The sequence below is a fragment of the Curcuma longa genome, unplaced genomic scaffold, assembly GCF_044706935.1.
Source record: "Curcuma longa cultivar G26 ecotype Majalengka, Jawa Barat unplaced genomic scaffold, ITB_CL_G26_1.1 contig_17287, whole genome shotgun sequence".
Lineage (NCBI taxonomy): Eukaryota > Viridiplantae > Streptophyta > Magnoliopsida > Zingiberales > Zingiberaceae > Curcuma > Curcuma longa.
The window spans coordinates 3,550-19,239 of NW_027430556.1; the positions used below are offsets into that span (position 1 = coordinate 3,550).

The 15,690-nt window shown below is 34.6% G+C and overlaps 1 long non-coding RNA gene across 1 annotated transcript; it reads right to left on the reverse strand.

The window, feature by feature from the left end:
- Nucleotides 1-11,353: 11,353 nt before the first annotated feature.
- LOC141816569 (uncharacterized) lies at nt 11,354-13,238 on the reverse strand. Its single transcript, XR_012600712.1, has 3 exons — nt 12,996-13,238; nt 12,296-12,867; nt 11,354-11,518 (listed from the first exon to the last, which is right to left on the reverse strand). It is a non-coding gene; the product is annotated as an uncharacterized LOC141816569 (long non-coding RNA).
- Nucleotides 13,239-15,690: the final 2,452 nt, after the last annotated feature.

Genomic DNA, 15,690 nt, shown 5'->3' on the forward strand with positions numbered 1-15,690 from the left:
ATATATCTGTATATATATATATACATCTATTGATCATTCTCTTCCTTTATTGTTATCTGAAAATCAGGTAATATTACTATTATTTAATATCACCAATATTATCAATCCTTGTTATTTAAGCAAGTTATATCATCACCATTATAATTTCCATATGATCAAATATTATGAACAGTATCAACATTTATATAATTAATTAAAAAGTGCATAAAAGGAGCCGATATCATTAGAGTGTAGTAACAACTCATATATATGTAGGCTAACAACCTCCTCAGAATATACTGTCGCATACGTTATCTAACGTACGGGCTAACAGCCCTCACCGGTGGAAGACAAGATAAACACTACCGTGGTCCTTGCTTTACCATAATAATATGTGATCGGTCAGTGCTCTGGATCGAGGGCTACATCACGCCACCACTCCTCAGGTATACGGTCCAGTACTCTGGTAAAACCTTGGTATAAAGCTAGGTTCTTAATTAATACCTTTTAATATTTATTATTTTCTCTTATCTCATTTCTTGTTATATCTTTTTTATCAATTATCATCAGTATTACATTCTCAGTATGTATATTCATCATTTGGTCTAAACGACCAACTTGAATCAAATTACATATTGTTCATTCATTTAGGTATCATAATCAGGTTTACAGGTAAAGGTAAGTATCAACAGGTAAAAGCTAAGTATCAACAGAATAAACTATTAACAGCAAGAACTAAAATAGATCAAGCAATGTAATGATAGGTATCAACAAGCAGAGTAAGTCAGAGTATCTATTAAATTTTGAAAACACCCTTTCTCATTTTAATTACCCCCAAACGAATCCCATGTGTGAACAGGAAGTAAATCAATTATTTTTACCCTTTTATGATTTAATTATTTTAACCCTGTTTCAGTATTTTAAATATCACTTTAACCTCCTTTTTGAAAATAGGTTTATAAGTATATATAATCAATTTTAATCTATTTATTCATGCACAAAGATATATACGAGTCAAAGGACAAAATGTACCCACTTTTGTGTCTACTAGGCTCCGAGTGTCAAGTAGATCAGTGTGCTCTACTCGAACTAGTATCTATGTGCAGGTTTGTTCACGACTAAAACAAGCTCATCTTCGTATACAATATCCAAAGGTATATCTTCTAGCTTAGCCCTCAAAGGTTGCAACCTAGAAACCATGCAGTAAACCATGTCCCTTATGTTAACAACATGAGAAGTCTTATTAATGGTTCAACCATTGATGGAAACTAGGCCAAACCTGATGCTGGATTGAATCCGAGCTCGACTGACGCCCTGAATCCGGAATGAAATCCATGACTCAATCCTCATCTTCTGTACCCCGACCTTGACCTTTTCCTCCAGTCTCAACCCCGCATGGTTGGCTCAGATCACAACCGGTGGAGGCGGCGATGAGCAGCAAAGAAGAGAAGAAGAACGAAGGGAAATCATAGTCTTCTCCACGCGAGCGAGCGGCAGGTGGTCGGCAGTGGCATCGCAGGCAGAAGGCGGCTACGTCGCGGGCGCTGCAGGTGGCAATCGCCAGTGATCGTGTGGGTCGGCATCGCGAGCGCGGCAGCAACGATCGCGACGCCGAGAAACAGGGGCGGTTGAAGGCGGCGCTCATGATGGGACACGACGTCGCTTAGGGCAGAAGGCGTGCGGCTATGGGAGGCGACGACATTGTGGTGGGAGAGGGATGCGGTTAGGGTTTTCCTCCGCTTGATCCTTATGTCGCATCCGTTGTGATTTTTTTCTCCGAGGAAGGCGTAGACCGCGTCGTGCGCATCGTGCGCTCGCGTTTTGAGGTCAAACTTTGAGTATATTTAGCTTCCTCTGACCCTCTTGATTATGGTATTTATACTAGGAAGACTGTATTGGTCCTTGTGCGTGTTGTCATTGAGACGCTTGTAGTTGAAGACCAATCTTTCTTTACCCTTGACCTCTCTTCCTGTCTTAGGATCAATAGTGGTACCAGAATGTACTATAATCGTCGTAGTGCGGTGGCGACTTTGACTTGGTCGGATAACCTTTAAATCCAGCAATGCTTGCACATGTCTTCGAAATGAGTCCTGCATCTGTGGTGTGACATATTTCAATGGTCTATCTTCGATGGTTAGCTCAGGGTTTTTGATGTCCAGTCTGCATTTGATTTGGTTTTGGTGCCAGAATTTCATTGGATCATTGCCTATGTACCCTGCTTCAGACAATTCTTTAATTAAAATTTTGAACTTCTCACCTAGCTGGAAGGTTTCACCGACATTAACTTGTTTTTGAATCTGGTAGTACTCTTCCTCATCCTGATCCAACTCTTCTATTGCTGTCATAGCTGCAGTAACTTGTTGAGTTTTAATGGTAGTAACGTTCTTATAAAAAGTTACCTCATCCCCTTCTATCCGCAATCCTCCATACATGGCCGGATGAAGTTGTAGCCGAGTATCATGACAATATTTCCCCCTAAGGTTAGAGGGAATGCATAAGTATAAGGGATTCGAAATGTATGCTCACTTATCTTCATGCTCCCATATTTAAGCTTTTTAGTAGCCTTTGTCTGTGAATTTATGCCACTGAAATTGACAACGAAAGTGTTGTCTTCTACAGCTTCCTTTGGAATAGAGCCTTGGTCAATACAGTAGGTGGTTGCTCCCGTGTCAAGAATTGCATTGACTTTGAACTTTTCCACTCCAGGAATGTCCAGCTCTACCATGAGATTGAACAACCCGTTTTCCCTTTTTCAAGGTTGCTCTGCTTCTTCTACCGAGAAGACCTTCTCCCTGCCATTGTCAATAAGCACATTAATTTCCTCCCCTACCTGTGCAGGTTTAGGGTCAGGTTCTGTTTGGTCTTGAAGTTAAAGCTGTAATTGCTCTACTTGAAGTTTTAGGTCATGATTCTCTAATTCAAGAGCATCATTTTTCAGCTTGAGTTCCTCTACTTCAGTATCTGCCTCCATTTGTATAGCGGATATTTCTCTTGCTGTTGCTGCTTCTTTGTCCTGGAGCTCTTTTTTTATTTCTGCTATTTGCATTTCTGCTAGAGCTTTGGCTGCTGCTATTTCCTGTTTCAGCCTTGTCATCTCCGCTTCACACCATGTCATGTATTCTTGCTGTTGTAGTAGGAGGGGCTTTGTATTGTACTGTATAGGGACCGTTCGTTCCACCAATATGTCTTTATCCCTCGTTCAGATACATGGATTGTTGATTCCATTAGCACTACTCCACTAGAGTGGCCTAGCTATGGAGGTTGAAGATATACTTCCAACCAATTTGAACCTTCTTCATGACCACTCTAGGTCACTTGGTGTCATCACCTGAGTAGTAGACAAGTTAGTTTTTCCCTCGCAATCCATGGCATAAATTTGGTCTCTACGGGAAAAAAAATGAAAGAATAATCCCAAAAGTTTTTTGATGCTTAACATTTCTATTTGTCTTTTTTCCCTTTGCTATATCTTTTTTTTTATTTTTAATTTCTACAATATCTATGAGCTTTTGCCCAATTTCTATAATCATTTTTATATTTTTTTTCTTTCTTTTTTTACTTCTATTTTCTTTTTTGGTATATTAGCAACCATAGTGTAGATCAAGGTAAGGTATGTTTACCTAAAGATACTCTTTTTTGCCTTGTTTTTCTTAAATTAATTTTTTCATGAAAGTGATATTAGTTCCTTCTAAAACTTATAAATGACCCTTATTTTTTCAATTTAGTTTATCTTATTCATTACTTTATTTTTTGGCTTCTTGAGAAAGTTATGACATTTCACGTAGAAGTATTTATAACTACTAAATATTTTTTCACGCTACTCTTGTTGTCAAATATTTGTTACCTTTCATTCTAAGCTAAACATAATCATCTTTTCGAAGTATGTCATGTTAGTTGTAGATTCCTCATTGAGATTGAAAATTATTATGGTTTTGTTGCTTCTAGATAATGTTTGTATTGGGATATAGCTGAAGGACTTCATATTGTTCCAAAGACATTATAAAGGCTGCTATTGATTGTTGTATTACTAGAATATGGACTTATTAAGGATTTTTCACATGCTAATGAAGATTCAAGTTTCCTATAAACAATTTTTAATTGAGGGTAAGCTGATAGCTTAATGGACATTGGACTTTCTCTTCTAAATTTTATGTAAAACATGTATCAAAGTCAAGAATCAACAAGATAGTTTTTCCTTACTTTAAGTTCATGCAAACTTGATAACCTAATAGCTTTTCAAGTGATCGTAGATGTATGCTTTCATATGAATGGAGGGAAAAAGTAACATCATCAACAACGTGGAAGAAAGATGAATAAGAAATAATCTCATGTCTAAGAACATTAGTCTCTCAATTCATCCATGCTCTCCAAAATATTAAAATGCATAACTTCTATAGAATCTTTTATACTCCCTCAGGGTGTAACACAGACGGTGGACATATGGTATTGCTGACATAATGGTTAGGGGTCGATTCCAGAAGGTGATGACCTGGGGTCAATCCCGCCATGTGTATAATGCTTGTATACCTGTATGAACCTCCTTCCATATCCGTGGGTTGGTTCTAGGGAGACCATTGAGGTAGCGGATCTATATTTTTTTATGCTATCTTTGTAGCTCTTTAATTTTTCTTTATGAGTTTTAATTTTCATCTTGATTTGTGATTTAAAATTTTTCTTCATTTTAACTTATTTATCTAATGATCTCTTTGATTCTCAAGCATTAGCCTTACTCTCCTTTATGTTCAACTAGGCCAATATTCAATCAATACAACAACATAAAGATAAAGAAAGATATAAGATAAATAAAAATGTAAAGGTCGTGGCAATCAACAGCAATAAGTTTTACCTTCTTCTCTTCAAAGTAGTTATGGCAATCAAACGCTAGATCCACTTTCTTTTCCCACTCCAAATATGTTTCAGTATCACTTTTATATGAAAATGAAGGAATCTTCAATTTGATATATTTTCTAAGTTTCTATCAACATAATCATTCATCCTCTCTCTTTGACCACCAATTCTAGCATGATAAGATCTGCCACTAGAAACTCTATCGTTAATGCCCTCAGAAACATCATTTTCATCACAATTGTCATCATGGTTATGTTGCCTAACCGTTTGTAGAAACTCCACCAACTCGATTCCTTTGCAATCTGCATTTTGTCTCTCCAATCCATTTAAGGTCTGACTAAATCTAATTTTCATGTGCTTCAAGTATTATCTCAAAGCACATTGTTCAAGTGATTCTCGACGTCATGTGACTAAACCCTTTGTAGAATCTTCGTCTCTTTCTATTCATAATATTCTTTATATTCCCGGTGCTTTTTTTAATTTATTATCAATTAGTCAGCTTACTCGGTTTCTTAATTGTGTCATCTCGTTTACTAAATCTTCTATTTCCTTACAGGACCAAAGTACGGGGAGGATGATTGACTTCGGATATGAGTCTCATGGCCTATATCGACTTTAACAACCCTCTCTTGTTGGTTCGGCGACAACATCTCCCTTTCTTATTCATGCTCAGTTGAGACATCTAGGTCTTGATAAGTTGAAATAATTACATCCTGATCTTTCTCACTTACATTCTTTATCTTGTGAATCATGTCAATTAGGAAAGCATGTTCGTAGTTTTTTTTCTCCTCACACTGTGAGTCGGACTACGTTACCTTTTGCTTTGGTTCATTCCGATGTTTGGGGTCTGAGTTGTGTTTCTTCTACATTGGGGTCACGATACTTTGTTACGTTTATAGACGATTTTTCCTGTTGCACTTGGTTATATCTGATGAAGGATCGTTCGGAGTTGTTTTCTCTTTTTCAATCTTTTTTCTATAAAATTAAAACTCAATTTGGTATTTTTCTTCGAACCTTACAGAGTGATAATGCATGTGAGTATCTATTTACACCATTTCAGATCTTCTTGGCGTCTCATGGTGTGTTGCATCGGACGTCTTGTCCTCGTACCTCTCAACAAAATAGAGTTGTTGAACGCGAAAATCGTCATCTTATTTAGACCACTCGGACTCTTCTTCTCCATTCTAATGTTCCTCTTCAGTTTTGGGGTGACACTGTACTTACTGCGTGTTATCTCATCAATCGCATGCCTTCCTCCACTTTACAAGGTCAAATACCTCATCAGTCTCTTCATCCTTTACCACCTAAGGTTTTTGGTTCCATATGTTTTGCTCATGCTCTCGATCCTGGCATTGACAAACTCTCTCTCCGATCTCATAAATGTGTCTTCCTTGGTATCCACGGTCTCAAAAAAGGTATCCACAGTCTCATAAATGTGTCTTCTTTGGGTATCCACGGTCTTTAGAAACAATACTGAGGAAGCATCAGAGGAGTAAACAGAAGCAGTTGAACCAAACTCAAAAGTCAATTCAAGTCAAAATTGGTTGACTAATTTCGGGTGCTCCTATTGAATCCGGGCGCCCGAAACGGTCCAGGCGGCCCAATGAGGTCTAAGCACCTGGACTAGGCAGATCCAGGCTCTTGGATCTGATCCAAGTGCCTGGATAGTCCAGATGCCCCTATATATTTCAGGCACTCGGATCAAGAAGAATTAACACCGATAAAGATTGACGAAACTAAATCGGATCGGATCGATTCCAGACACCCGAAAAGGGATCTAAGCGCCTGGAAAGGTATTTATATGGCATATACGACCAGTACCAAAGCATCACTACTACTCTCATACGTCTTCTTGCGGTGCTGCTGAACGCGAACGGAGTCTAGCTCATGCAACAGGGGAAGTTCCAGAAGGAGTGTGTGGCACTCAGGACTTTCAGATCGACCACTACACGATGTTTGGTTTAATCTTTCTTCAGTCTTACGTTTATATTTAATTATTTTTATTTGGACTATAAGATGGATTTCTCCGCCTCTGGATAAAGGTCCACAAAGGAAACAACTAGTGGAGAGGTGCCTCTCGTATATAGGCCTTGGATGTACTAACTCTAAGAGGTTAAGGACCACGTAAATCCGCATGTTCCTATCTTATTCATTAATTCCGCTGCAAGTATATGTAATAGAAAAAATGAACGAACGAACGCGACGAAGCGTTATTCACCCCCTCTAGCGCACCCATCGATCCTACAGTTCGACCAACTTCTCCCACAGATCCTTCGCGTTGATGAAGGGGTCGGCGTAGTTGAGTTCGTCCTTGGTTAGACCGCACTAGAGAGTCTGAATAGCTTTAGCGTCAGCTTCAATCTTTTTCTTCGTGGTGGTGTCTCACTTTTCGCATTCGAGAGGTACTCATTCGTTGGTGGGGAGCGTGAATCTGATTTGGATCACGATCTACATCTCCACTTGGGTCTTTAGACAATACTCCATTTGACCCATCCAATAGCTGAAATCTTTGCTTGAGAAGAGAGGCAATCGAGTCGTGCTATACCCTTCTTGATGGGTTATTCAGAAAGAACTTGCACGAAAAAATGAGAAAGATCTACCAAGACTTGGTCTTGGATTAGTAGTGTTGGAGAAAAAATAAACAAAAAATAAAGCAAGCAAAATCTGCTTAAATGGTGGTTGCACCGATTCAGAACGTCCCCGCTCTGGGTGAATAGCGCTTTCAATTTTCTCACATTTTAAAAATTTCTTTTCTTATTTTCGAAAGTATGCAATAGAAATAGATAAGAACACAACACAAGAACACCTTTGTTTTTACTTGATTCACAGCCTGCGGGTACTAGTTCAAAGTCTACGATCATTAATCGTTTTCGATGGGCAATTCATTATCTATCTCTTTCTCAAACGTCTTTATAAAGATTTAGGAACGGTAACACGTTGCCATCCTTAGAGAATAAAGCACAAAAGATGAATAATGAAACACAATTTATCGACACAATGGATCCGAAGATTTACACAATTGTTAGAGCAGTTGGTCATCGTGTCGTCACCGTTTTAGAGCAAAGCGAGAGAAATAGTACTTGAAAGTTGATGATTTGAAGCTTCTGTCAAGAAGTACTTTTATAAGGCTTAATAGGTCTACTAAATACCCTGACCCCGATCGCCTTAGAATTCGGATCCCGATCGGTTGATCGGTCTACCGCTCCGCCCGTCCTCCAACCAGCTTCGGCCACGTCAGCTTGTCAATAACAATCTTCAGCCACGTCAACACCCACATCAGCAGGTCAAGGGTTATCATTGTGCTATATCAACAAGATCATTGTCTCGTGCCACGTCAGGCATCCGAGACTCAGTCAATCCACATCAGATGCCACGTCACACAGTGAACAATAGAGCTGGCACATCAATGTTCGGTATTCCGAATCGGCCTATCAGTCTACCTAACAATTCAATCTACTAATCGAGTCGATCGATTTACTAATTGGGCCAATCGGACTACCAATCCTACAAAATCAAATTAACACAGTAAACAATAATATGAAGTATGATTGAATTGACAGTTCCCTGACTGCCCGATCTCGATTTCAGAATTCGAGTGAATCCCTTAGTCGGATCAACACCTAATGATGTCCCCTTAACGAGGACTCGTCCATATCCATTATTCCTTTCGGAAAAATCACTCCACTCTAAGAGCTTACCTTAACTTATCGTTGGCCAAACTTTGGTCCTCCAAACCTGTTTAGGTTTTCTGCTCAGTATCTGACCACTTGACCCCCAGGACTTTTCGACTTAATTTCTAGTCCTCCTTAACCTATCAAGTTCCTTCTACTTGGTGTCTTTGATCTGCTGAGGCTTCTTTACCTTATCTAGTATCTAGTCCAATTGACTTATTAGGGCTTTCACTTGCCTAGTATCTAGTCAATTTGACCCTAGGAGTCTAGGACTTCCCAAGTTGAGTTATTTGCACACTAGGTTAATCATGTTAGATCACAAGTAAGCTTAACTTTAAACCCTTTGGCATTATTAAAATACAAATTTGATTATCTTATGCTTCCTGTACTAACAAACTATCCATATTTAAGTATGATATGCATGAACCTGTACACATTTATTATATTTGGGTTAAGTTCGACCCAAAAACTAGTTTTAAGAGGGTATTATTGGGATGCAAATAGCAAGTACTTAATCAATTCAAGAACAAATATATCAAATATGTAGTATTGACTACCTTTTCAGGGAGAAATAGAAGAGAAAAAAAATGAAGATGAGGAAGATAAAGAGAAAGACTAACAAGAGGAAAATAAAGAGAAAAAATATTATTATTCTTCACCAAAAAGAACAAAAATTGGAAGGAGAAGAAGAAAAAGAGAAAATTTAATAATAAAATAGAAATGAAGAAAAATAAATCATAAGAGAAAGGAAATTGAAGAAGAAAAAGGGGACGAAGAATAAAAAAAAGAATAGCAAGAGAAAAAGAACAAGAAGAAGAAATAAAAGGATAAGAGGAAAAAGACAAAGAAATTAAAATAGAAAAGAAGAAAAAGGGCAAAGACAAGAATGATAATGAAGCAAGAGATGAGGAAGGAAATAAAGAATAAGAAGATGATAATAAGGATAATGAAGAATAAAACCATGACAAAGTGGACAAAGAAAATGCAAAAGAGAATGGTGATGATAAGTACATGAAATGAGGATAATATAAAAGAGAAGGAGAAAGAAAAAAGAAAATTTACCTACACACTCATAATTACTTATCTAGTTATAGTTGGACTACACAAGAAGATGATTTAATTACTCGGTTTCTACATAATCAACTATACAATCCAATATTTACATGTAAATTTTGCATGATGATTTGACTAACATTATATGACTATCATCAAAACCACTACATAAATCTTAATTACTTATTCTAAATTTTTATAACTAGAGAAACTTAGAAGAACAAGAGTATTGGCTTGGTGTACATAGGTTTAGGGTGGGAATATAAGACGAGCTATGAAAGGGAAAGGAAAGGATAAAAAAAAGATTCCATGTACCTTAAAAAAACTTCTATAACTTCTAAAGGTGATCAATATATGTGTGCTCAAGAAAATGAAAAAAAATTAACTACATGTAATTCTATATGATTAAATACATATTAATCTATACTTTAATCAAAAGTTATATACCAAATAAAATAAATAGCTAGCAAGATCATTCAATTGCATGGAAGACTTTAAAAGATGATCTAACTAGATAATGTATTTAAAGTACATGTCATATTCTAAATAATTAGCAACATGATGTTCTAACTCATATTGTGTATCTACTATCTTCCCTATTTTATTAATAAATCACAAATTCCACATGCTCAACAACTACATGGAAAAGATTCACATGGTTGGATGCATGGCAAAATTTATTTAATCAGGATATACATTCAGCATATCAACAATGCACCTCAAACCTTTTTATGACCACAAAGAAATGATTAACAAATGATAGGATGAAATACTAAGATTATGTATCTATTGAGTGGAGAAAAGAGAGAATAAATTGAAGACAAAATGATAATTTAACTTCTCGGATATATTATGACCAAACTAATTCACTAAATAATGATCATAGTTAAGGTTATCTATCTAACTTAATCGGGGATACAACATGATGATATGTCAAAGGTCTTATATATCTAATACGTAGATGATTCTATAATTACATAGGAGTCTACAAAAATCCATGTGAAGATATTTAGATGTTGAGATTAGATACATAAGAAACACCAAAGAAGACGAAGGAGATTCAAAAGAACCAAAACTAAACTACATTAAGATCACAAATATAAAGAAGACAAAGTAGAAGATTCGAAGGATGAAAAAAAATAAAGAAAAGGAAAAAGGAGCCAAAATAATTAACAAACAAGAAAAATAGAAAAGATAAAGGCAATAGCAAAGGAAGAAAAAATAGAAAAAGTAAAAGAATAGACATTAATGGAAGAGTATGAAGAATGAAATTAGGCAATATTGATTCCAAAATTAAGCAACTCAAGGAGTGCTGATCCATAGTATTAGTATTAGACTTAATTAGCAATTTTAAAGATTACTAAATGAGATTTCTTCATCTTTAGTGTAACGTTGATTTGGATTAGTCTTAAGTATTCACAAATATAAAATGTAATCAATTTCAAATCATAATTGCATTTGAATGTACTATTGATTTTAAGTTTCTAAGAGCTCAATGTATCCAAGTTTTCTTACATTGTGCTAACACTCATAGCAATGGGTGATTATGATCCATGAATTGAAATCACACATGAGGTTTGAATTTGAAAAGATTGATAGCATTGTTTTGACGAATCTTGCCACCATGTATCTAATAGTAGTTGTTGGTAGTTATGATGATGCTAAGAGAAGAATAACAAACTGATGTTTTGATTTATCAACCTAGTGAAATATTTTTGATATTGCAACTAACAAAGTCAATGACCTTTAACTAACAATCTTGATTAACTTAAACTTCATAATAAAAGTCAATAAACATTACCTATAATTCATGAATTGAAGCTTGGAAAGATTCTATTTGAAGCTTCAATATGGTTGGAGTAGAACATAAATATATCTGAAGCTTTCAAATTAAATCTATTAGAGATATATCCTTGTTCTGTCCATTCAATTCTTTTGTAGTTCCATGCACACACCAATTAGAATCTCATCTACATTCAAAAAAGAATTATAGTAATAAATTCAATCAACTCTAAATTGATGCTAGCTCAAAAATCTAGTGTGCTAAAAAAATTAAATTTGAGAACCCTACATAAATAGTTTTGTAAATCAATTAGTTCCACCAAATATGAAAATGAGAGCAAATAATAAAGAACTAGTATGTGTTTCCATTCCTCTTTTTGTCATACCATGAACTGCACTTGAGTTCGTATATAGTAGTAAAATATTCATTGATTGACATTTCACAACAATTTTGAATTGATACATAAGGATTTGATGTGCTATGAAAGAAATGATATTGAGAACAACAACAAAGTTTTGAAGAACTAATATTTTTTTTTCCATTTATCCCTCAAGAAAACTTCCATTCAAAGACTTAAAACAAAAGTGCAGAAAGTTAGTCAATGAACTAATCGAAGACTCCTACATACTACAAATTGAATGCAAATCTATGCAGCCTTGGTTCTATTGATCAACCCACAAGAAGAGGGTTAAATGATGTAATTTTAAGTATAGACATGTAAAATATGAGAAATAATGTTTCATCCCCGATCTTTATTTGAACAAAAGAATCAAAAAGAGCCCAAATGTATGGCAAAAAAAGCATTACAAATATTGTATCATTGTGTGCAAATAAGTTATAGTCAGATGATAATTTGGAGTCATTATAATTAAATAAACCCTAAAATTGACAGCTGAGAATAAATCAAAATAAGAAAACCAAGAAGGTAAACAAGATTGGTGATTTAACACTAAAAAGGGCTTACATTGTGGCAGATAGATTGATTCCAAGAGGATGCACGTAGCATAAGGAGAGGCCTAGATATTGTATATTATAGAGGTAGGACGAGATACTTTTCCTGAAATGAAAAGCTTTCTGCATCCACAATTGTAAACCACAATAGAAAAAGAGAGAGAAGAACGAAAGAAGTCGCAGAAACAAAATAAAAAGATCACCTATAAATCTCGAAAATAGTAAAGTTATTAAACACCTGATACAACATTGAAGGGTTTAGAAAAATGAAATTTAATCCCAAAGTTTCTTGTAGCATGCCGACCAGGAGCTTTCTCCTTTCCGCTTCCACTAGAAATGAATAAGTCAATCATCCAATAGGGTTGAAGGGTTAGGTCGCACCTACACAGAGCATCAATAATCCCCAAGACTCCAATGGCTAGTGTTGAGAGAAAACAAGCATGGAAGCAGAAATCAAAATATGTGATGGCAAGAAAGAAGATAGCAGACAAGGTTTGGACCGGCGATCTCGCCCAACAATCTCAGCGTAGTCGACGATAAACAACTCAGCCGCCTCCGCCTTATCGAGGAGTTTGAAAAGGTCATCTGCAATATTTGAGGAAGATCTCGACTGAGAATAGGCAAGAATAAGAATTTTTCATTAATCTGCTGAAGGTATAGTATCTATCAAGATTGAGGTTGAGGTTTCTGATGGAAAGGTCAAGAGGACTCACCGCTTTCCCTCATCGCCTTTCCAAGAGTCACTGCCTTTCTCTCCAACGAGAGGGGATTTTTTGTGAGAAAGAAGAACCAAGAGTGAAATGAGAAAGAATGAAGAATCAAAAAGATATTAGAAAGCGAAGAATCAAGAAGCGAGAAAGCACAAAGAGCCAAGAAATGAAAAATGTTGCAGAACAAGAACAAGAATAGAAGCAAGAAGCAACAAGAAACACGGAAGGTTCTAAAGCCACACGCAGGAGTTATGATGTGATGTTTGGCTTGGTCAACTTAACCCTGCATCCTTTAATTGGCGTTTTGATCTCTCTCGAGAGCAAAGCAGCTTGCATTGTACCCTGTCATGTGACCTACATAGTTGGCTGTAATTGCATATTAGCTAAATACGGTTAGCCTAATAAAATTTAGTTAAATAAATATAATTATTTAAATTAATTTTAATATTAAATTAACCATTATTATATTTAGAATCAAATTAAAATCTCTAGAAAATATATATAAAGACTAGAAAGTACTAAGCACATATAAATCCATTATAAATTCACCGTTATTTTAAAAACTTATCAAATTTAAGTTTTGTCAATTATGTGATAAATGAATTGAATTATAAAATAATGATAAATTGAAAAAATAAAAAATAAGTAATTAAGATTTAAGATGGAAATTAAAAAATTAAGTTTAAAAAGAAAGAAAAATATGTGGCATAAGAAATTCTTTTTAAAATACGCTTCACTAATTAATTGTAGAAGTAATTTAAATCATATTTTAGATATAATAAATATCTTAAATGTTAGTACTGTTTCAAAATAAAATTTAGCCACTTTATCAAATAAATTATCAATTTTATAGTTATTTAATTAAAATTTAAAAATATCTTATTTATCTTTTTTTTTCAAAATTATTCAAGCCTTTCTTTACTTTTATAGTAGCCCAACAAAAAGTGAACTCGAAATTAATCAAAGAAGAATGATTTAAAGCATCTAGGCCACTAAAATTTTTTAAAGAGATTAACTCTATAATAGTCCAATAAAAAATAGCCCCCATAGGTGAAAAAGATAAATGATAACATGTTGAAACAAGTTTAGAAAGCTTAGTATATCTAAGAAAATAAGGGGCTTACATAAGACAAACTCAAGAGCAAAAAAAAAAACATAATATTAAAGCCTTAAGACAAGAGAGAAAGTTGTGAGAGATTATGAATGAAATATATTATTGAATCTGTGTTTTTTTTATAATTCAATTATTTATCTTTTGGAATTGACTAGTACTCGATATGATAGACTCAATCTTATAAAGTTTTTCATCGACCATCAAAGTAAATTCAAAAAGTACAGATGGATTTTGACGAATGTCTTATTATCACTAATAATTCAAATTTCACAGACGTTCGAGAATGCCCAATGTGAGATTCAAATTATCACTGCATGGGAGTTCGTCCTACTTTTTATTATCACACCATACCCGGGGACTTGAATTTGAGTCTTTAAAAAGTATATCAAGGGATGATGTATTTATTTATATTAAAATAGACTACATAATGGTTTGAATGAAATATTTCACAAAGGAGATAACATGTTTTAAGTTATGGATGTTGTTGAGCTCGATTTCACTATTTTTGTATAGATTTATGAGACATAAGTCAAGCAAAGTCGAAATATCTCAACAAATTGAGTTGATTGAAGGTGAATTTTAGTCAACTAGAGTGCTTAGTCAACTCAAAGTCGATTGAGCTGATGAGTTGAGAATAAAATATTTCTACCCAAGCTATGATAATCTAAAATTGGATTTAGTGGATTGGAGGCCTAAGCAATTAATTAGAAGATATTTTCAATATGTTGTCTAACGAGTTATTGGTTGAATAATATCTATTTTTACCCTAATTAATACATTGGAGGTTAGTCTTGTCGATCCGAGAAAGATAAAATATAATCATTGAGACTAATTTTATAAAAATTCTTAAAGATTTTTAAATTAATATGGTTTACAAAAGTGATCCTCAAAATTTGTTCATATAAATGTTTATATTACTCAAAGGTCTCCAAGAGCTTAAACAACAAAGTTGAAGGTATTATATGTTGATGATCTGCTCATAGTTAGTTTTACATTTATCATCTTCAAGAGAAATATTATTATATGTAAACATCTCAAGTTGGTATTATAAGAGATTTGTCCTACTACATCTTATGAAGACACAACTTTTAGTGAAATTTTTGTTGAATGATTAATTAGATAAGTCATAGTTCATGGATGAGCGAGATCTCCTAACCACCTTAAAGTGAATTGTCCGCATTGTTTTATTTGTGTGTATCCTTATGTTTTCAAGCATATGCATTTGATATGAACAACAACATTCACAAGAGGGATTGAGTTTGTTCTTATCTTACATGAAAAAGAAATTTTAAATTTTTATTATGTTTATTCATTCTTTCCTCTATTCATATCTTATATTCGACCATTGTTAACTAAACTAAATTATAGATTAAAAAATAATGCTTAAAATTTAATTATTATCACATTAATAATTACAAAACCAATTTCACATTTTAAAATATATTTATAAAATTAATTTGTAAAAAAAACCTCGTGCATATCTAATGGGTCTAATTTTATGACGGGACAGACTTACTAATGTAGACAAGAGTCGAATCTTGACGAAGTCGAAGCAATACCCTCTCTTGTCATAGTCAACTGCAG